Source organism: Rhinolophus hipposideros (assembly GCF_964194185.1).
Source record: "Rhinolophus hipposideros genome assembly, chromosome: 11".
Lineage (NCBI taxonomy): Eukaryota > Metazoa > Chordata > Mammalia > Chiroptera > Rhinolophidae > Rhinolophus > Rhinolophus hipposideros.
In genome coordinates, this window is record NC_138057.1 from 36364727 (window position 1) to 36388340 (window position 23614).

Sequence of the window (23614 nt, forward strand, 5' to 3'; positions counted from 1 at the left end):
GGGGTGCATTCCTGTCTGCTCTCTGCCCGCAGGTGAGCTTACCAGAGACCGGCTGCCCCTGCTGTGGCAAGGCTGACAGTGTGAGTGAGACGAATTCCAGACAGTCCTTGGCGGCTACACACGTAAGGCACAGTTCCCATGGTCTTATCAGTAACAGAGCTCCGTTTGTCTCTTGCCTTTTGCTTCTCATCCATCTCCAAAGTTGAGAGGGGAATGGCAGGACATGATTTAGTGGTTCCAGACACAAGCAGGTACCCATGATTAACACTATTTCTCGAGGCTTCTCGGTACCCTCCATGCCTAAGTCCTGGGACATAGGGGAACACAGAGCAGTGGACTGCTCGTCTCAATCACCTGTAACTGGGGAGAAGACATGCTGCCCCCAGATACGCTGCCAATCCAGCCTGCAGCTTTTCTCTTTGCTGCCCTGTCAGGAAATTCATCCTTACTTAATATTCAGAACCCCACAACAGGATTCAGTGCCTTAGTAAGAGCGTTTTAAAACCTGTGTCATCAAATACAATATCTGAGGCTGGGCCCTGAGGTTTCATTAGCAGCAAGACATTTTAATGGGATCATAGCTCTTTTTGTTCAGAAAGCGGGCACTGTTCAAGCTTAGAAAGCTTATCTATTGATCTTAACCATTTCCTTCACAAAGTATGTGAAAAGGAAGCAAATGGTGGAATCTCAAATCTGCAGTTCTACCTCGGCTATTTTATTATTCCTCGCTTCCCTCAGATAAAGTATCTAAGTTTCATAAGTCATTACTCTTAAAATCAAGTCATAAAATCACACCTATCATCCTGAGTTTATCAGCTGTTTTCGCAAAGTAGCTGGATACGGCAAGTGCTTTAAAAACCACAGTAAAGTAGCCAGCCACCTTCCAAATAGTACATGCAATCTCTATCTGTAATCTCTAGCTTTCAAGGTAGACAATAACCAAAGTCAATTACTTCTTTCTCAGGTTTCCTGACGATTTTTTCCTCAAATTTATTCTTAAGCTATAACTCAAGGTCATGAAAGCAACAGTTGAAGATATGCATGTCATTAAACAGAAAAGCAAACCTCACTTAACCAAACCTTAAAAGCTGCTTCCTGAATGCACCAGAATGTACAGTTAACAAAATGTAAAGATCTGACCACACACAAATACACAAAAATAATACTATCAAGTGTCCAAAAATCTTCAGATAAAATGTTTCTGACAGCACTGTTTTCTAGGAAATCAAACAAAAGGTACTTCGATGACTAATGAAGCACACAATAAGTCCTTTCTAATCAATCGGGCAGGCTGCTGCGTAGGGTTTTGGTGGCTGGCCTCTCGGGAGTTGGGACAAAGGGGTAATAAGGACAGGGCCCGAAGGTCAGACGGTGTCACAGCCCAGGCTGAGCCACATGGCGGGCTGCAGCGTGGGCCTGAATACTGCAGCAGCGTGGCTCTGAACACTGAGTCAGAGCTGGAATGCACCTCGGACGTCCTTGACGGTATCTGGGCAGGTGAAGGGCTCGTCACCTTCCCAGAAGTGAAGAGCATGGTTAAAAGTCCTCCCTGCTGGCTCCTCATGTCTGACCACTAGTCCCTGAACTTCACCATTTCTCACCAAGACCATGCCCTTGGGGGAAATCTAACAGAAGATACCGAGGACAGAACAAAACTGTACCACACACTGGGTCAGAATACACGAATGGCCGGAAGTTCACCATGAAGTTAGAAGAAGCACATGACTAAGCTGCCCTAACACACCTAGAGCTCAGGACCGAGCAGTGACTTTCCCATGAAATCAGCAGTTGATATTGTAAGCTTTACTAATTTGCCAAGTTTGCATGTAAATGCATTTATAAACATTTCCCCACAAACTCTGCATCAATGTTAAAGAACACTTCCACACTGGCAAACCATAGCTGCTCAGGCCTGTTTCTTTGCAATCTGTTTGTACATTTCACAGTGGGCATAGAGACGTTTTCAATTTAAGAGCATCGACCACACAGCTATGATCGAGCTCTGTGGTTCTAGGTTCCAAGGGAATAGCTCAGATGCAGGTCAGAGAAGGTCTGAAGCTTTGAGAAACGGCAATTCAACGAGTCTAGCTCCTTCCCAGCTCTATTCCTCACCCATTCTGCCTTTTCAAAGCACGTGAGCTACCAAAGCTCAAGGCATCCCGATGGCTCAATCTCATTTCTAAAGCTATGCTTGGTTAGCATAACCTGTAGGCCAGACCTCCCCTTAAAGTTCTAGACTCCTATATCCAAGTGCCCACCTTAAATCCCAACTTGTGGGCCTCACAGACACTTTAAAGTCAGTCTACACTCCCTGCCCACCTCCTCAACTGAGTCATCTTCCACTTTCCATCCCTTCTTTCAGTGACTGGAAACCCCATCCCACCAGCAGCACAGAAGAAAACTTGAGAGTCCACCATGATGCTTGTTATTTCCTCACTCCCACCCCCAATCTACCCCCAAGTACTGATGGCTTTACCTGCTAAAGAGCTTCCCAGTCCGTTCATTTCTCCCAGCTCTTCTGCCAGCAGTATTCCAGCTCACCATCTCCCACTTGGAGCTTGAATGCAAATCACCTTCCAACTTGGAAAATGTTTACAAATATGCTTTCCCTTTGCCCTCTTTCCAAGCTACTGTCATAGAAAATCACAAATCTGATTATGTCTTTGCTATATTTTAAACACTGAAATGGCTTCTGATTGTCTTCAGAATAAAGAGTAGTTTGGAGCTCCTGCCTGACCAGGCCCTGGCTCCATGTTCAGCCTGCTGGTCCCCACTGTCCCCCCAAGACATGTCCTTCCCTTCCCAGGGCCTTGGTGTATCCTCTTCCCTCTGTCCTAAGTCACTTCTTCTATTCCACTTCAGTTACTTCCCCACACAGAGAAGCCCCTCCTGAGTGACGCTGACAGGATGGGGTCTCCCTGTCACACGCATGCATGCTCAGCCTTCCTGCAAAGCACTAATGAGTCGCAATGACAGCAACAGTGGTGTGTGTCAGTGTCATCTCCTGTGCTCTAAAGCTCCCTGAGGAAAGGGGCTACAAAGGCTCCTCCTGTCAACCCCGCCAGGGTGTGCCCAGGGTTGGCACACTGTCCGTGCCCAGCAAGTGTGTGTGGAATGACAACAAAGGAGAGTGAAGATTGAGAAAGGAGTTGGTGCTCAGATCGTGGTGGTTAAGGCCTATCTCACTGAGGGTCATTCTCTTGTCATACAAGGGCCTCAGAACATATGGAGGAATATGCAGTCTCCCCCACAACAGATCTCCCCAGTATGACTTCAAGGCTTACAACGGGGGAGGGAAGTATTCTTTTAACGTGATTTTTTTTAAGACAGTGACAGCAGGTTGGCATCATTTAGGCATCTGATTAATGGAATCTGTTAATGTAATAATAAAGATTTTAACTGCTGCAGTTCCAATCTAAACTGAAAATATGTCTAGGAATTGAGAAAGCATCAATGCTCTTTCCCACAGCCCCCTTCCCATACATAGAAAGATGAGACAAAATTAAAAGGCAATACGGTATAGTGATTATATGTACACTAACACTGGACCCTGGCTACCAGTTGGCTATGTGACCTTGGGCAAGTCCCTTGACCTCTCTGTGCCTTACTGTCCTCATCTATAAAATGAAGATAATATTAGCATGACTTATAAAGTTGTAAGGATTAAATGAATTAATGTATGTTAACTGCTTTGAACTATGTCTCATGTTACTTATAGTAATACATAAATGTTTGCCATTTTATTATTACTAGGTATTGCTTAAAGCATTTTTACAGTATTCTAGCTAATATACCAAGTATCCCTGAAATAAGACCCAGCTGACAATCAGTTCTAATGCATCTTTTGGAGCAAAAATTAATATAAGACCCAGTATTATATTTATTATATTATATTACATATTATATTATATTATATAAGACTGGTCTTATATTATAGTAAAATAAGACTGGATCTTATATTAGACTGGGTATTATATTATATTATATTATATTATATTAGACCCGGCCTTATAGTAAAATAAGGCTGGGTCTTATATTATATTAGACCAGGTATTATATTATGTATATGATATGATATGATATTATATTATATTACATTATGCCCGGTCTTATAGTAAAATAAGACCAGGTCTTATATTAATTTTTGCTACAAAAGACGCATTAGAGCTGATTGTCTGGCTAGGTCTTATTTTCAGGGAAACATGGTATAACTGATATATTTTGGTTAAAATGGGACTGAAATGATGTTTAAATATAAGATGATAAAAATTAAAATATGCACTGGCCGGTTTTGTACATAAAACTATTTTTAATGAAAATATTCCGAATGCATAACCTTGTTGATTCAGGTAAAGCAAACAAAATGCCTGTTAGTGAATGGTTGTTGGCTTCTTAACAGAGTGTGACAAAAACAGTCCTTAAATATGCATGACTAACCTGGTCAGTATCCAGTGAATTCTTATATAATATAATATGTCTTTGATATACAAAGTAACAAAATTACATTCAGCCAGCCAACCTACACAATAAAATTAATCAGAAAAAAATCTATTAAAGCACATCTGTGCATTAAAGCAGAACATATATACCTACAATTTATTCTTGAGTTGTCAGCAGTACATGTTAAGATTATATCAAACAGAAAGGTACTTATCATAAAAACAATTAAAATGTTTCTGACTAGACATACACTATCCTATGACCAAGGAACTCTACTCCTAAATACATATCCAAGAAATATGAACAAAGACCAAAAGACATGTACAAGAATGTCCATAGCCATTTTGTCCATGTAGCCCCCAAACTGAAAATAATTCACATGCCCATCAACATAAGATAAACAAATCATTATGTTTTTATACAATTGAATACTACACAGCAATGAGAAGAACTACTGACACATGTAATAACATGGATTTATTGCAGAGATACCATGTTTCCCCCAAAACAAGACCTAGCTGGACAATCAGCTCTAATGAGTCTTTTGGAACAAAAATTAATATAAGACCCGGTCTTATTTTACTAAATTATGAGACCCGGTCTTATTTTACTATAAGACCAGTATAATAATATAATATAAATACAATTAATATAATATAATATAATATAATATAATATAATATAATATAAAATACTGGGTCTTATATAAGACCAGTTCTTATATTAATTTTTGCTCCAAAAAATGCATTAGAACTGATTGTCTGGCTAGGTGTTATTTTCCAGGAAACACGGTACTATGACCAGTAAAAGAAACTGGACTAAAAAAAAAGCACATGCATGAGTCTCTTTATATGAAGTTCAAGAATCATCAAAGCTGACAAATGATGACATTAAGTCACAGCAGTAGTTACCACTGTGAAGGGCAGATAAAGCGTGGCCTGGACAGTGAATGAGGGAATCTGTCAGGTTCTGGCGAAGTGCTATATCCTGATTTGAGTGGTCGTTTCACAGGTTTCTACAAGTGTAAAATTCTTCAAACTGTACACTGATGATGTGTGTACGTTATGTATTTTACTGTATGTGTTTTACTTCTGTTATAAAAAAAATCTTCCCAACTAGTAGTTTCACTCATGACTGATTCTACTTTGATTTAACAAAATGGACTGCCATGTGACTACTTCATGTTAGAGCGCTGGCAGTGTGCTCTCCCCAATACACACCAAACCAAGTGTTAAGGACTGAATTTGTGCTGCCCTCCCTCCCCACAACCCCCCATTCATATGCTGAAGCCCTAACCCCTAATGCAACTGTATTTGGAGACAGGGCCTGCCTTTACAAAAGTAATTAAGGTTAACTGAGGTCATAAATTGGAGTCCTAACCCAACATGACTGGTGTCCTTATGAGAAGAGGAAGAGACATCAAGAATATGCACCCATGAGAAAAGACCATGTGAGGACAAGCAATTAGGCAGCCATCTGCAAGCCAAGAAAGAGGCCTCGGAAGAAATCAAACCTTCTGACACCTTGATTGTGGCCTTCCAGCCTCCAGAACAGAACAACATAAATTTCTGTTGGATAAGCTACTAAGTCTGTGGTATGTTTTTGGCAGCCCTAGCAGAATAATACACCAAGTAAAAAAGGCTTCAAGAAAAACTCCAGGAGCTCGATACAGGCCCTCTGGAGCTTATGGGACACAGGTGTTGTCGGTGTTGTCGTCTGGCTGTTGCTTCGCAAAATCTAAAAGCTAGTCCGAGCTAGCAGGGCAAAGACAGAAGATATTGTGTTCCCAGCAAAAGGCACGTCTACTGCCAATGGAACAGGGGTGTGTGTTTCCTGTGGTCATAATGTGGGTTCCAGAGAAGCAGCCTGCTTGAGCAGGAGGAGGGGAAGTATAAAAGTAGATGTGTTTAACACCACTACACACTTACAAATGGCTTGAGCTTCGTGAATGGTATGACACCAGGTGTTGACAAGGATGTGGAACCACCACAATTCTCACAACCTGCTCTAGGGTGTGAAAATTGGCACAACCACTTTGTTCTTTTGTTTGTTTTGGTGTTGTTGGGTTTTTTTGTTTGTTTGTTTTTTGTTTTGTTTGTTTTTTGTTTTGTTTTTTTGTACAACCACTTTGAATAACTCTTTGGCAGTATCTCTAAAACTTAAACATACACCTATTCTATGACTCAGCAATTCCACTCCTACGGAAATGAGTACGTAGGTGCACCAAAATAAATGTACAAAAATGTTCACAGTGAAACAACCCAAACGCCCTTCTGCAGGAGAATAGATAAATTCAATGGATTCCTAAATAGCAATAAAAAGGAATGAACTAGTTATAAATACAACAACATGGATGAATCTCTAGAATAATATTGAACAGAGAAGTCAGATACGAAAGGTTAAATATGGTTCCGTCTGTATAAAGTTACAAACAGGCCGAACTGCTATGTATGGTGATAAAAATCAGAGTAGTGGTTACCTCCGGGGTACTGGTTGGTATTGCCCGGGAATGGACATGAGGCAGCATGAGGTGGGGCAGGGAGGGGTGGGGAACGTTCTGTATCTTGATCCAAGTGCTAGCTATATGGGTTTTCAAATACATGACAATTCAACAACTGTACATTTGAGATCTCTGCTCTCACCGTGTTCAAGATACATTGAAATTTTTTTTAAATCAAAAATTAGGTAGGAGTGTGGAATTTCATTATTACTCTGGACTGTATTATGTGATTAATAGACTGGATTGGACATTTCCCCACTTAAGAGTAACTGGGAAATCTAAGGGATCGGCCCAAGATTTTATTCCAAAGGAGAAGACTGGTAAGTGGGTAGGAAGGAGCCATATGAGAAGAATCAGGGTGGGTGCTATTTGCACCCCATTGATTTGGGTCCATCAATAAATCTGTTATACACAGAGGGAAGTTTCTTTCACTTGAGATTCCTGAGCACAAGATAGCATTTTTTGGAGCTTGCCAAAGTTATTCCTTAGGTTTCTGTTTACTCGTCAATTGCCAAGATTAACTTTGATGTAATAACATGGGAACCATGCTTCATGCTGATATCAGCAGTTTACTCACCTGTGTCTGGTGTTACTCCCAAAAACACTAGGAAAGAAATAAGTCCCCTTGTTTAGCCCAAAGATATCCACAGTAGCTACTAGCTCACATGATCCAGATAATGGTTATAACAGACTGCAATTATTTCTTTTGGCTAATACAATACTTTGCTAGATAATACTTAGATTAATTCTCAACTATTAGACTATTTTCATGAGGTGACAGGATGTAAATGTCTGAGCATATTGAGCATACGTGTGTGCGTGAATGAGAGGGAAGAAGGGAGAGAAGCAGAGGGAGAGGGAGAGGGAGAGGGAGGGGGAGAGAGGGAGAGAGAGAGAGAGATCATTTCAAGATTCTACTTTAGCTTTTGGTTTGGGTGGTTAAAGGTGACAAAATAACCCCATGTATATTTTATCCCTTTCCTTTCAAGACCCTGCTTAATGCCTATGAAGAATAGATAAGGTACAAACCCACAAAGAGAATATCCCAAACAAGAGACTTCAACACATTTCTTTGGAACTGACTGGACTGTAGAACCGCAGGATGCAGGCCTCACAAGAGAGGGGAATGGAGAAGGCTCTGGAAACAGGTGATTCACAGGCATTTGTATCCCAGCATGCTGCTCCATGCAGCACACACATCCCCAGGAGCCAGCGGCTACTCCTCAGGAAAAAGACTGGCACTGGGGATTCCCAGTGAAGCAAACGAGAAGCTCTCTGCCTAACCACGCCAAACAGAAGCCACTGGTCAGCTGGTGGATAATGTTGGGGTCCTGTCCAGCTCCTCATCCCACCAACAAGAAGAGCTTTGCTCCCAAAGCTGCACTGCCTTTGCCATTTCATGTGAAGAGCCAGAAATACCTGAGAAGTAGTACTCCCCCTCGCGCCACCCCTCACTGTCCCATTTCACCCAGGCCTTTACCCAATAACTAACAGGAATGGAGTTTGAAACACTGACCCCACTGACTTTGGTGGGGACAACCCTGAGGCTCATTTACAGTCCAGGGCTCTCCTCAGGACTTTGAGATTGCACCATGTTTCACTGCTTCCCCTTTTCCCTTCCCAGATGCCCAGGGAGCATCTCCTTCACAGAGCAGAGCCCACACACACCAACCCTCTTCTCTGCGTCTGCCCTGGCTAGCCCAACCGAAGACTTCCACAAACTGTGACAACTGATACCGACCTCCGGCCCGCGGCAGTCTCAGCACTACAGAGGAATGGACAATCGACGATGACAGACATTTGCTGAAAACCTCCAGCGTGGAAGGGAGTGATACCTATAAGCCATGGGACGTAAACAACCCACTGTAAGCCCCCAAGTGGGAGAAGGGAGAGGGTAAGAAAGAGGACAATTATATCAGAAAGAAGTTAAGATTCGCAGTGCAGATAACCTAATGAATGAAACCTTAATCATCCACCTTCATAAGCAGTCTCCCTATTTCATCAAGGGGAGCCTCATTCCACATGAGAAACTGCAGACAGATGGTTAATTACCTCCCCACTGCCTTGGAGTTCTTGGGTTAGCCTGCCCCCTCCCCCTCTGCCTCTATCTACTAAGGGTAATTTTGAAAACAGTCTTTGCATCACCAGTAAGTAGTATGTTGTGTCTCACCTAGAGCAGCTCAGACATAATAAGAAACAAAATCCGGAGCCTCTCAGCCTCCATTCTTCCCCAAGCAGGCTTCAAACACCTCCCAGGACTTGAATGTAATAATGCACTTCTAACACTGGCTTAACATTCCATCTTCAAGGCGAGACAACATCTACCAGAATGGTAACAATTTATGCCGAGTCGAAAGCACACTTTATAATTTATTTTACACCCGCGGTGGGTTTATTTTCCACATTACAGCAACTTAATATATTTTGGCAGACTAAAAAAGTCAAATGCTTATTCGAAAGCTGACTTAATTGTCCCTTCCTTAACAAATTTTAATAAGGAGTATATACTATTGATAATTTTGGTTCCAATTTTCCAGCATATTCCTGTTCTCCCACCCCTTAAATATACACACATGCACACATCTACATATATATATATATATATGATTTCCTCATGATAGAACAAAGAAATATATTCATCAGACTATTTGAAAAATAACACACATGCATACACTACTATAATTCCACCATCCAGTTTCTGTCCACCTCATTTTGAGAAGAATGTTTTAAATCCATATATTTCCTAACAACTCCATTCCGAGGCTTTTATTTATTAAGAAAATGGGAACTATGTTCAAGGCTTTGCTCTTCAGAGATGTGTGCCATTCCTTACTACATGTTGAGGAAATACATGTATCAAAGTTAGAGACATGATGCAGAGATAAAGTACATTCTACGAGGTCCTCTTCATTTATATCCAAATGCATAGAGTTCTAGCAGTTTGGGGAAAGCACAGCAAAAAACAGGGCTGCTGGCAGCTGAGACAGAAAAGCACGTCAGCTTTCAAAACTCCTACAGTGACAGAATGCCCCAGGGACCAAAGCTAAATGTTTGGCTACTTCAGTTATTCTCTAATAACCCTTTTGATGCTGAAAAGTTGGTTTTGTTTTGCCAGTTTTTTTTCCCCTTCCTTTTTCCCTGAAATTCTTTTCCTTTTATGGTTAATGGGTAGGATGGGGTTGGGGAACGGACTTTAAGGCATGAATCTTAAAGTCCTTAAATTTAACCACAGAATGTTAACTCAGTCATTCCTAAAGATTTACTAGAGAATAAGCAGAATTTCTATTAAAGATGGAAAAATAAGATACATAGAAAAGAAACAGATTTTTTTACCCCTATATATTCAACAAATATGTATTCGGCATATACTATATATGTGTGTGTATATGGATACTAGTTACCGTGTTTGCCCAAAAATAGACAGACCGGACCATCCGCTCTAATGTGTCTTTGGGAGCACAAATTAATATAAGACCCAGTATTATATTATATTATATTACATTATAATATATTATATAAAACCTGGTCTTATATAACAGTAAAATTAGACCGGGTCTTATATTAATTTTTGCTCCCAAAGATGCATTAGAACAGATGGCCCAGCTAGGTCTTATTTTTGGGGAAACACGGTGTATGCTATTCCCCTTCCCAGTGCTAAGGGAGATGAAAAAAATGTAGGTGGGGGTGTATATTTTGGAAGTACAGAGAGACATGGAATAAAGTGGGCACGCATCGCTGTAGTCCAAAGTGGACTGTGGTTGTTGGCTACCAGGTGGTACAAAGTGCTGTGAGCATTTACACCAGGAATCAGCAAAACAAGTTCCATGTGACAAATCCAGCCCATCACCTGGTTTTGTACTGCCCGGGGGTTGGGAGTGGCCTTTACCTTTATAGATGGCTGGGGAAAAAAATCAAGAGAGGAATCAAATTTGTGATACTGCAAGTCCTATAAAATTCAAATTTCAGTGTCCATAAATAAAGTTGTATTGGAATACAGCTATGCTCGCTGGTTTCCATAACGTCTATGGCTGTGTTGCTGTACAACAGCAGAGCTGGGAAGTTGTGATACAGACGGCATGGCCGCAGAACCTACGTCCTCTCTGGCACTATACAGAAAAGGGTTATCGATCCCTGGTTTAGAGGAACGAGATGTCACTTCTGCCTAAGGTCATTATGAAGGAAGTGACACATCTACCTTCCCTTTCTATAGCCCTTTATATCGCATTTGACTCTCCCAGCAGCCCTGTGGGAAAAGAGATAGAAAGGCCAGGCATCGTCATTTCCGTTTCCAGCTGGGGAAGCTGAGGCTCAGCCCAATCTAGACAGTGTTCGATGTGGGCAGCTAATCAACGGCAGTACCATATTCCAACGGTCCTAAGCCTTCATTCACCCCGTGGTGCCGAGTGGAGAGACTGCAACAGCAACACACACACACACACACACACACACACACACACACACACCGACGTCCCATATGGGACAGGGGCCTAATAAACAAGCAAGTCCAGCTGGGTGGGGGGGTGGAGGGGGCTGCTGTGCCTCAGGACAAAGGAGACTTGGGGACCAGGGACTGTTGGGGCCGTTCCTATCCCTGGACCTGAGGCGGGTCCCCCATTTCCTGTCCTTTAGTCACGGAGAGAAACTCTGCGAGCCTCAAAGTCCAGTCTGCATGTCTTTTCCTGATACGATTATGAAGAGTAAATGAGATCGTTATGAGAAGCAAATGAGTGTCTGTACAGTACTAAGCACAATGCCTGGCATTTCGTAGTTGTGACGTTAACTTGTTTTCATTAACTGGATGGGGAGCCTGCTGAGGTTTCAAAACAGGAATTGATACATACTTACCTTAGACAACTGGTGAGCCATAACAGAGGCCATCACACCTGAACATGAGAATAGCTTACACTTTCATACTAATACTATAGAAACATTCCATCTGTGGAACCAATTCTAGCTCCTTTAGGAGAAAATTCCCCTAGGTATTAGCTGAGGAAAAAAGATTCTTGTACTTTCAAGTTCTTTGGGAAAGAATTGCGTATACAAGCTATTTTCAGATTCAGGAAGACATATATTCGCTTGAAACTGAGAATTAAGTAATTGAACTGAACATCTAGAACTCCCAGGGTTTGGGGGGGGGTGGTATCTTGGGAAAGAGGCAGGAAGGGAGAAGGACAGGAAAGAACTGCGAGGAGAGATTAGCCAGACCAGTGAGTAATCAGCTCACCAATTAGGCACGGGCCCAGCCACTGGGTACAGTTTACACAGCCCTGGAAAAGCCACTTGATTTAAGAAAGAACCCATCCATCGTACTCTGCTTTCCATTTTACACACTAATAATTTCTTTTTTTGGAAATTTGGAAATAAAATATTTACTCAAAAATAGTTTCCCTTTAGGATTATTGTGACATCATACACCCATACTGCCAAATATACAAATATTCTAACAGTCTGAAACAAATGGAGGAAAAAAAAAAAAAACTTCTGACATGAAATTATTTCACACTATAAGGAAATAAGCACTCTCCTGATGGATGTAATACAATAGAGTGTTTTTAAAACTGCATTGTCAGGACCCATTAGTGCTGAAATCAATTTAGTGCATTGGCAACCGTATAAAATAGAAAATAGCAAAGTGTATCACATATAATCAAGGACAAGTATTGTTGAGTGAAACTTTGGTTTCAGTGATATGTTCATGAGTGTGTGTGTGTGTGTGTGTGTGTGTGTGTGTACATACACTTATAAATTGTATTCTTACTAGGGATCATGGTCTAAATGTTTAAGTCTCCAAAACAGAGTGATCCACTTTAGAAAAGTCCAGTATAAAAATCCTAATTCATTGAATAGCCACATTAAGGGATAATGATTCCTGTTAAATGGAATTTCTTTAAATGACAAACTCTTCCTCTGCATTTAAAATACACTACAATTTACAGAGGGGTAAAAAGGGATTTATGCACGTCTTGTCAAGTGTATCACTTCTTTAAAATATGGTGTACCTGTTAATATAAAACGGATCTCGAGACACAAAATTTATCAAAAGTCAAAAACATAAACGATTGCATTGCTCAGAATGATGGCTAATCAATTCCTTTGTGAAATAAACCATTGCTGTATTTTTCACACTAATTCATCCACCATGGAGTAGAAGAGGAGGAGGCTGGAGAGGAAATTTAGTGGGCAGGGATGGCTTTACTGCCACCATCCCTCAACAACCTACATGATCACTCTGCATATGTAAAAACTAGAAGAGATTTCTATTCTCCTCAAAATTATATTTCAGAAAACAGAAATTCGCCTTACGTTTGAATCTATATAAAGTCTCCGATATTATGAGGCATTCTCTCAACTACTTTTTTCCTGAATGCCATAAAGCAAAAAGCCTCTTATCTCCAAAATAGCAGGAATTGAAATCAAGCAATTCATTAATGTTGGATTAACGGTAACTGATTTTAAAGGGAGAAACCATGTCCAAAACATATTATTTTGTAAGACTGAAGATTTCATGAAACAGAGATGTATGTTTCAAAGGTTACTTGAGAACTATTTGGACCAAATAGCCAGAAACAACCTCAATCAATATTAATAAGGATGCTTATGGAGGTCACAGGGTTGAAACAGGATAGATGAATGAATGAAGAAGGCCAAGATTTCAACTCCAATTTCAGTAAATATTCCTTCACAATTGACTGTACTGTATGTCTTCATACAAGTCACACCTGGGTTGTAAGGATCATGAATATACACCTACAGGAAGAAAGGAAAAATATAAATGTCTTTGTTATTTGAATAGGCACACAGGGCTTGGGATAAAGTTTGTACTGGCAGCATTATACAGAAGTTCTAGAAGGATGACATTTCAAACAAGTTAGATAGAAATAAATACTCTAAAAGTAGCCTAATAATGAAAAAGACTCATAAATCAAAGAAGTACGTGAAACATTTGAATAAATAATTTCATAAAATGTGAACGTAGAAGGATGTTATATTTCTAAATGATTAATTTTATATGTAAGTTTAAACATATGTAAGTAAATTAATAAATTAAATAGACATTTCACTCTTTATATCCTGAAAATGTATATATTCTAGGTGACATAAAAACTTTTTAAAAACCATCTCCTTGGAAAATTGGGGACCACCTTATAATCCAGGGTATCTTATACATGAGCATATATGGTAATCTGCATCTCAGATAACTGAGGATTGTCAATAGTTTGCTTGTGAGTAAACTGAACTATAGATAACTATTGCAATACATTAAAATCCCTAAATTAAAATACCAATAACTTGACATCCCCGTGACTATTTTGTAACTACCAATGTGAACTTCTTAATCCCTTCACCTTTTTTACCCAATCCCCCAACCATAGGGAATGTAGTCGATAACATTGTAATAACTGTATAGTGCCAGGTGGGTACTAGATTAATTGGGGGATCGCTTGATAAATTATGTAGATGTCGAACCACTATGTCGAGCCACTATGCTGTACACCTGAAAAAATAAAATATAAAATAAATATGAAATGAATGTCAACTGTAATTGAAAAAAAAGAATTAATACAGAATAAAAAAATACTAATAACTGCTATCACGCCAATTCTTTTTTTTTTAATCGCGCAATTCTTATCTGTTAGAAAATTCTGACATCTCTGCGCCATGTGGGACGATACTGTTGCTGCCCTGCCTCATGTCCCCTCCGCCCACTTCTGAGTTCACCTACTGCTCTGATGGACACTTACCCTGCACACTGACCGCTTCCCACCCCCAGCCCACTGCGCCTCTCTGCTTATCTACCCGCGGGCTTTCTCTGGTGCCTCTGGAGCTCCCTGGGCTAATGGCAGCCCTAAAGTGCTGGGGATTTTCTGCTCCCAGCATTAAATGGTGGATGAACATCCCAGTTTCCCCACTGCTTCGTGGGAATCAAAGTTCATTCCACATGATACCAGCAGAACCAAGCCTCCACTGCCCACCACGGTAACCTTCTCATTAGCCTACCTCGTATCGGCTTTCTTTCCTCCTGTCACTCACTCATCCTTCCTGGGATCACCCCCCCAAGTAAATTACTTGCACCCAAGCCCTTGTCTGAGGCCCTGCATGCATAAACTCCTTTAGCATCATGTGTCCATTTTAGTGTCCTCTCTGAAAAACAACTCTCTGCAGAAATCAAGGTAAAAGAGCTTTTTCACTCTCATTCTTTCCATTTAAATTACTTAGCTCTTTGGAGATGTCTCATCCATTCCTTTCAATGCCTATTTGATGATCCTTTACTAATGCAAAGCATTTTTCTGTGGGTTGTAGGGTATACTCAGATGAACAAAACATAGTTCTACCCTCAAGGACCTTACATGTGAGAGTGGGATATGAAACATGGAGGAAGAAAAGAAACCCTATAACTACATTAGATTCAGAATGCGGAAAAGTGATGTGGCACTTCCCAGAGAGGGACTATTAGCTGACTGGTATTTCATCATTACCCAGACAGAGCCACTCTTCACGTTTTCTAACGTAAATGTTTGACTGGGGACATCCATCTTCGTGTAAATGCAGCACTGATTCACCCCGTTCAGCCCTAACATGGTATGTGGTGATACAGCCTTCTGGGCCACTGATTCACTACCAAAGGGCAACACATTACATTGCAGGGTCCCTAAGTGACCACTCCATCTATCAGGTGCAATAGGACATGGCCAGGTGAAGCAAGGGAACCATGAGGCTTCCCTGCTGTTCCTTGACCATGCCAAGCACATTGGCACCTCAGGCGCTTCCTTCTGTGTATTCTGTCTAGAAGGCCGGTTCCCCCATGAGCTGCCCGGTTCACTCCTTCATATCTGAGCTCTCTCTGCTCAAGGCCTTCCCTGACCTCCCTATAGAAAGTAGCATTATCCTCTTCCCCACGTTGTCACACCCTGTTGCCTTCCCTGCTTTATTCTTCTTAGCACTTACCACCACCTGACATAGCACATATTTCCTTATTTATTAATGTTTAAATCTCTGCCCATTAAATGGTCGGTGATGGTAGGGACTTACTCCCCTCCCTCCTACTCCCCAACCCCAACCCTGCTGTATCCTTTGCACCTAAAATAGTGTCTTGCCCAGAGAAGGTGCTCAAGGAATATCTGTTGAAAGAATGAATAAATGATTTCATCATGAGAGCCTCAAAATCATCACCCACCACAGCTGAAATTCCATAAACTCATCTAGAACCAGGACACAAACCCTAACTCAAGGATCTAAAGCGTACACTTTAGATTATTTTGTAAGACAAAATTTGTTTTTGGTAAATCTACAACATATGTAGGAGGTATGAATAAATAAAATTGTTTTAATTCTATCAGAAACTTGTATAGGGCGTGGAACGCAATTCTTTCAATGTCCACGTGGTATGTAAGAGATCCTGAAATTTTAGATCTCAGATACTATTAAAAAAATTTATTCATGTATTCATGCGACAGATATTTATTGAGTGCTTATGAGAGGTATGGTGTTGGGTGAGGTGCTATATTTGATTTTTCTTTTGAAAAATCGACTTTACACTTCACTGTAAAGCCATATCCTGTCATTATAGATAGGAAAAATCTCATCTTTTTTAACATACTTCTGCTTTTTTCCATTATTTTACCATAAGCTTTATTTATTTAAGTCAGCCACCCCTGAGAGAAAACAGTCACAGGAAATACTCCACAGGGGGAGTCTTTTATTCAGCTAATTTTAAAGGTAAATAATTTTCTCTTTTCATTGAGTTTAAGGGAAGGAGCCACCATTGTATTGAACAACATTTAATGCTCACTGCTACAAAAATTACATACATAGTAGTTAAACTATAATTATACAGGGCTAATTGGTTCCACTACAAAGTCATGCTCTCCAATGCAGGAGGACCTCATAGTTGGGTGATAGTCTTTTATTCACCCCTAACTCACTCACTGCTACATTTCCACTCCAAGTCTTTCTCATTCTACTCATAGTCTCAACCTGCCTACCTCTCTTTTGACTTTATACTTAGAACACTGTAGCTAAATTCATTTTGTTCCACCTCAAAATCCCCATGTTTCCATCTCAAGAATCTTTCCTTTGCTTTTATCCAGTATGCGACCATCTTCTTGAAGATTCCATTTCATCAATGTAGCCTCTCCCTTACATTTTCAAACTCTCTTCCCTTCAATGGAGTCTTCTCTATTTATAAAGTAGGCTCAAGTTTTCCTACCCTAACAACATTAGTTGCCCTCTACTATGCTATCACTTTGATACATCAAACTCTGCTTCCTCTTCACCACCCGAATTATAGAAAAAGAAGTCTGTCTTCACTATTTCCCATGTACATCATCCCACACTCTTCAACCCATGCATCCTGGCTGCCATTTCCATAAAGATAATCAAGGAAAGCCACGCATCAAATGCAATGGAATCTCCTTCATTGCACCCCACCCCTGTGGGGTGTGCTGTCTGAATGAAGTATGAATGATGGTAGCTCCCCTTTCCTAACTTCCATGACACCAGACTGTTTCCACCATTTTTCTCCAACTGCCCCTTATTTAATATTGTTCTACTCTTCTTTCTCTTTTCCCATCCAACATCTTCCAAGGATTCTACCTCTACCTTTTGCTTCTTCTCGCTCCATTTTGTTTACTGGCCATTTCTGAGACATCAAAATTGCTCCTGAATAGATAACTTACTGATCTCTTTGTAACTGTAACCTCGCTGTCTGAAGACCAACACCTGCATGCTAGTCCCTTCATTTGGACAAAACCTGTCATGCCCAAAATGAAACTTCTTTTTTCTCCTCTTCCTCATCTTCCTCTGAACCTTCTGACAACGACCCAATCATTCTCTCAGCTGAGGCTGACAATGACCTTTGATTGCCCCGCTCAGTCTTCAGATCATTCCTGCACTCTGTCTCGAGTCTGTCTCTTCCTCTTCATTCCCCCTGCCTCATTTCCTCTTCTCCCTGATTTGACTAGAATCTGTCTGGTCTCCCCACCGCCAGTCTCTCTTCATTTCATTACATGCAACACAATGCGACAAGATCATCCCCCTAAAGCACAGATCTGGTCCTGTCCATCCTCCTCCTTGGAAAACTTCCATGGCTCCCAAGTACTTACTGAATAAAATCTGCATACAAGTTGCTGGACAACCTTGAGAGAACCTCTCTTTTTCACCTCATTACCTCTCTCATCACATCTCTTGGCATTCCCTGTGCTCTAGCGAAAGCACACTATTCTTTGTTCCAGGTGCAGGCACACACCTTCCCACCTCTAAGCCTTTGCTACGTGTGCCCTTCCTTCCCTGCCAGCCCAAATGCCACCTGTATAAATCCAGATCAACAGCTATGTCTTCCATGTAACCTTCCCCGATGCATCCATTTGAAGTTAGTATTGTAACCTGTGAACTCCCACAGCACTGCAGGAAGATGGCTTTTTCAGCACTTACTCTTTTCCCACCATTTTTGTAGTTAGTTACATGCATGCTCTCTCTCTCTCCTTCCAGGATCTAAGTCTCCTTATTCTTCATATCTTAAGCTCTGCCAACATTTCCTAAGCCCTATCAAAGGTATGTAGTGCCTGAGATGTAGTAGGCAATTAACAAATATTTGGAAGTTAATGATGGTAACCCAGAGGGTTAACTGTGGATTTCAGGCTTGAAATGATCTCAATTTTAACAATTAGTTTTCCCTTGTAAACTACAAGTCCCATCTCTCCCCCTGGTGCCATAGTTTATTCTTTTTGGCCCCCCAGGTCAATTTTCAAATGTCTTTTATTTCCAAGTCTTGAAAAACAAACTTCTTTAAGAGACGCAATAATGAAAAAGGAAAGCATTAATACTACTTTAAGTGAAGAAAACACATCAATTCAAAACAAATGGCTGGCTGCAGGCTACAGCAAAAGGTACAACTGTTCATCAGACTGAATTACAGGATTCAACCTTACTAGTCCAATCTTCAGAGAAGCCAGGCATTGCATTTTAAAATTACCACATTTGCTTTAGAAAGAAAATCACTAATTCCTGAGTCAATTCAATTTTGCTGTTATGTAATTCTTTTTCTAAACAGGTTATTTACCTTGCTAATTCCTAATATTCTTAAACTTTCTGGTAAGGTGTTTACATCTCTGGATGTTATTTGCAAATATAAAGACAACAACCTAAAAAAAAAAAATAAAAAACCTCTTGGAATGCCTTTTAAATTCCTTAAGTACTTTTCTCAGAAAGAAATTGGCAGAACTCATAAGAGAGTAAAGAACTAAGATTCAAAATTCGTTTTCATAAATCTATCCTTAAATCTTGGATGAGCTCCAACCATCTCACATTAAAATTTTAGAAGGCTTGACTTGAAGGACATAGGGAAGTTTAATGCTCACAATTTCAAGAGCACCTGGTTTATGTATCATCATTAATAACGAGAAAATAAATGGGAAGAACGAAAATGTGGACTATTTTCAATGTAACAATGATATGCAACCTTTGCTAAAACAAAACAAAATTTTTAATAAAAGAAAAAGAGAAAGAAACCCCTGATGCCACCATGCTGTATATTTACTTGTGTAGTCATGACTGCTATGGGCTTTTCAAAGAGGACGGGGGCCGCCAGTTTGGATTCTGACAGCAATGCAGCAGAATTTAAGGTGTTAGGCTTCAAATATGTTCCAAGCAGGTTACTCTAGTCACACAGCATTTTAATAAAGAAGTATCAAGATATTAAGTTAAAGGTGCTTTCATTCCCACAAATACCACAAGAGAAATACACAGGCATTGGGAAGTCAAACTGCAGTGGCCACACATAGGAATATACTGTCTCCCTTCCTATCTGTCTGTCCAACCCCACACGAGCCTATCTTTATTACGCAGAGACAATTAAACAGCTATAGACTCTAGATGCAGTTTTGTATCCTGGCTCCTACTGGGTGACTTATTGCTAGCCTGACATTTTCCAAATTCCCTACTAGCAGGCTACATTGGCTAGGAAAGCAGACTTCAGCAACCAGGGACCCCATCACCTCAGGTCTTGGGGGATTTCAGTTCTCGAATGATACATGGCACCACCTAGCCATTGTGAAAGCTGGGAGAGTGGATGTCACTAGCAATAGTAATAAAGTATCCTTTTTCCTAAGGAAAACACCCTGCCTGTGTGATGATGACCAAGGATGTAGGGAACATTTCTCAGTACGATCGTTTTCTTCTTTTTAAATGCTCCCCCACTACCAAATATCTCTATGCATACCTCCAGAGTTCATTGTACAAGAACCAACATGAAGACCACCCAGTCTTCAGCCATTAGGTTTCCAGTGTTTAAATGTGGAAGGGGAGGGTCTAGTTGACATTCAAAGTTGTGAGGATTGAGAGAGGAATATGGCCATTAAAGACCCTTCTCCTTCAGGTCAGACAAGAGATAAACAATAGAAACTGCAGAGTCAGGGCGTCCAAGACCCTTACAGAACAGGCGCTGAGGAGAAAAGTGTCACAGGATGGAAGCTCCTTTCGAAATCAGGGAGCCAGTCAGCCCAGAAGGGGTAACCATTATCCTGTTTCACTGCCATGCGCCCAAAGCCACATACACACTTCCACATCCCCATGTCAAGAGACCAGGAAAAGGGGAAGTGAGAATCTCTAAACCCGGCCATCCACACGCAGGACCCGAACAGAGACTGGACTCAGAGTTGCAGGGTCAAAAATTAACAAACACTGTCCCCTAGGCAGCGGTGACAGCAAGTCAGGGCACGAGCAGATCCCTGGGTCTGAGCGCAGTTGGGGGAGCGTGGATGCAATGAGACGAGTACACACACTCACACGCGGGATTTTACAAACCCGCCCCTACCCCACTGCCTCCCTGCACACTCAGCCCAAGTGCATCCTTCCCACTTGGTCGTTGCCATCACCACTCTTCCTCCCGGAGAGTCAGCAGAGAGACGTGGGATCCTAGCGGGGATTCCTGGAAATGTCATTCCCCAACACCTTTGGTCCGCCACCCCCAATCCCCTGGGCTGTATCTTTTACACACACACACACACACACGCTCTCCTACCACATCTGTCATCAGGCCTGCCCGCTGTCCCCAAAGCTCTGCATCTCAACGCGCAGCGGACACCAGGCGTCCCTACCTGCAACGTCCCCTTTCACCGCCCCGTTGGCTCCATCGCTAAAGGAACTGCCTCCTGGATGTCACCGGCTGTCCTTGGTCATCAGCACTATTGTTCCACGCAACCCCTCTGGCCCCCGGGGGCGCCCTTCGGCGAGGACCCGGGCTCCGTCGGGGGCGGCATCCGCGCCGGGCCCCCCCATTCACCCACCCCTCCCTGGCGGTGGTACCTTGCCTGACAGCTGGGATCGCGGGCCCGCGGGAGCAGGCGGCGCTAATGACAGTGTAGGAGCCGAGCCTGGGAATAAAGCTCCGCTCCAGCCGCTCCTACCTCCAACGCCACCATCTTCTCCGGCGCCGCCGCCGCCGCCGCCAGGACCGCAGCCGCCCTCGCTCAGCTCCGGCTCCGGCTCCGGCTCCGCAGCCGCCGCGCGGGCCCCTCTGGTCCCGCGGCCCCACCCCCTCCTCCCCACCCTCCCGCCCCTCGTGACGCGCGCCGGGGCCGAGCCGGCCGGCCTGCGCGGGGGGGTGCGCCGGGGGAGCGCGCGCGCACACGCCGCGTGCCAGCGGCGCCCCTGCCTCCCACGCCCCCCCGCGAGCGCGCGCGGCGCGAGCCCGAGGCAGAGGGGCGGCGTCCTCCTGGAAGCGCGGGTGGGTGGCAGGGGGCCGATCGCGCCCCGGCTCCCGCCTGAGGCCCCTCCCGCGGCTGCCGGCCGGGCGCACGCAGCGGGAAAGGTGGCTGCAGCCCCGAGGGGCCCGACAGGGACCCCCACCCTGGGTGGGCTCCTCCGGAGGCCTCGGGTTTCTCCGTTAGCTGCTGCAGCCAAGGTCGGCCCTGCAGCGCGCTCCCTGTCCCGGGTGACTTCCGAGCTTTCCCGCTTCCCCGGTCCTTTCGGTGGTGCCTGCACCTCTCGGCCGGGCGGCCCACGGGGTCTCTGAGACGCGCTGCCCTGCTGCGTTTTCGCTGCTTGGGGGCGAGCTTCCCGGGTTTGGATCAGAGCGCCGCGGGCCGCGTTTGCAGCCTTCGAGGGGGCCTGCCCCGTCTTGCGGGAAAAGCAGAGAGCCTCGGGATTACGGTGCCGGGAAATGCTCGGCTTGGTGTTTCTGCCCGCTTCGCAATTCTGGTTGATCACAACTTGAAGTGTATTTGAACGTGGCTCAGGGCGTCAGCACCAGATATGGCTGGGAGGGAGGGGAAAAAAGACGGAGGCAGGGGACCCTTGCGGCAGGGACCAGGTGGCAGGTGCTGTGCACTAATGAAAAGCAGTGGGCTGGACAGGCCTCGGGAGACCTGGGTCCTGGCGCCAGCCTCACCTGTAATTGGCGGTGTACTGGGAGCCAGGTCGTTCCCCCTCTTCGGGACACACATTTCTCAGTAATAAGTTATATTTCCATAAAGCCTTAAACTTTACAAAGCCCTCTTGATACACGTATTATCATCTAGTAAAATGAAGATAAGCCTTGGTTATCCAGATCCCTTGGAAAACAGATCTTTTTCCAGACCGTGTTGCCATATTATTTTAAGCACAGTGCCTCCAGAAAAATCGGGGGCTGTATCCTGAAGCATTTTAAAAGTCTTGTATTTTAGCTTTAAACTTCGTATGAATTTTGCATTCTACTCCGTAATGAATCTTTTTTTTTTGCTTTAATAAAACAATAGCTTCCCCCACCCCCAAAAGATCTCTTAGTAAAGTTGAAATGTAATATAGCAAGAAGATGTATCATGCTTGTCCTGTGACATTACTTTTTCTTTTCGGTAAATACTTATTCCGTGTGTATTCCAGACATGGTCCTGGTTCTCCTAGAGTCCACAGAACTCTAGAAGAAACAGGTAGTAAACAATCAACTAATATTTAAGTGCAACTGTGATCAGTTCTTCAGTGCAAATGTGCTAAGGGTTCACAGGGAAACAATCTATAGACTCCAGAATTAGGAACACTTTCCAAGGAAATGACCTTTCAGGTTGCCCAGGAGAGGCAGCAGTGAGACACTTGCAGGTAGAGAGAAGGACAAGTTGCAGAAGCCCACCAGGTGGGGCTGAAGTGAGATGGAGTGTAAAATGTGCTGGAGAGGTGGGCAGCCGCAGCCAGACCCTGCAGGTCCTTGTGGGCCATTTTAAATAAGGATTTGTTTTCTTATAAGAGTTGGGAGTGGGTGGTCATGATCCCATTTTAGTTCCTGAGATTCTTATGTGAAAAACCGATTCACAAAAGGCAAGGTCCAGGCTGGAGAGACTCTCAGCCAGTGACATCCTTGCTTCCGCTACTTGGGGAATATTCAAGCTTTTCAGTTTCTACCATAACTGCTCTTTTGCTTGTTTTCAGTTCTTGCCTCCACTTTCATACCTACCAGTTTGGGGTCGGGGGTGGGGTGGGTGGGGGTCTTCTAGAGAGCGTCTCTGTAATAGTCCCTATTCTGTTACTTTTAATCTGCTGTGGTTTTAGGAAGGAAATTAATCTTGTTAGAATTTCACGTTAAGTAAGGCATATAGATTCTGACTGAGAGGCTCTTTTTCGTGCATACACTTGGTGCCATTGATTTGTTATGTCAGAGAACTTTCTGCTTTCTTTCTACTTTTGTGTTGTGTTTCATGTGAGTCAAGT

General features: G+C 42.9%; 1 protein-coding gene across 4 annotated transcripts in view; it reads right to left on the reverse strand.

The window, feature by feature from the left end:
- APBA1 (amyloid beta precursor protein binding family A member 1) overlaps positions 1–21472 on the reverse strand; it is a 188004-nt gene extending 166532 nt beyond the window's left edge. The window contains exon 1 of one of the 4 annotated variants that reach the window (XM_081067513.1): positions 21343–21472. The gene's annotated coding sequence lies outside the window, so the exon portion shown is untranslated. Of the gene's footprint in view, positions 1–21033; positions 21088–21241 lie in introns of those variants that run through there. The other 3 variants (XM_081067515.1, XM_081067512.1, XM_081067514.1) reach the window with 3 other exon arrangements.
- Between the last annotated feature and the right edge of the window lie 2142 nt (positions 21473–23614).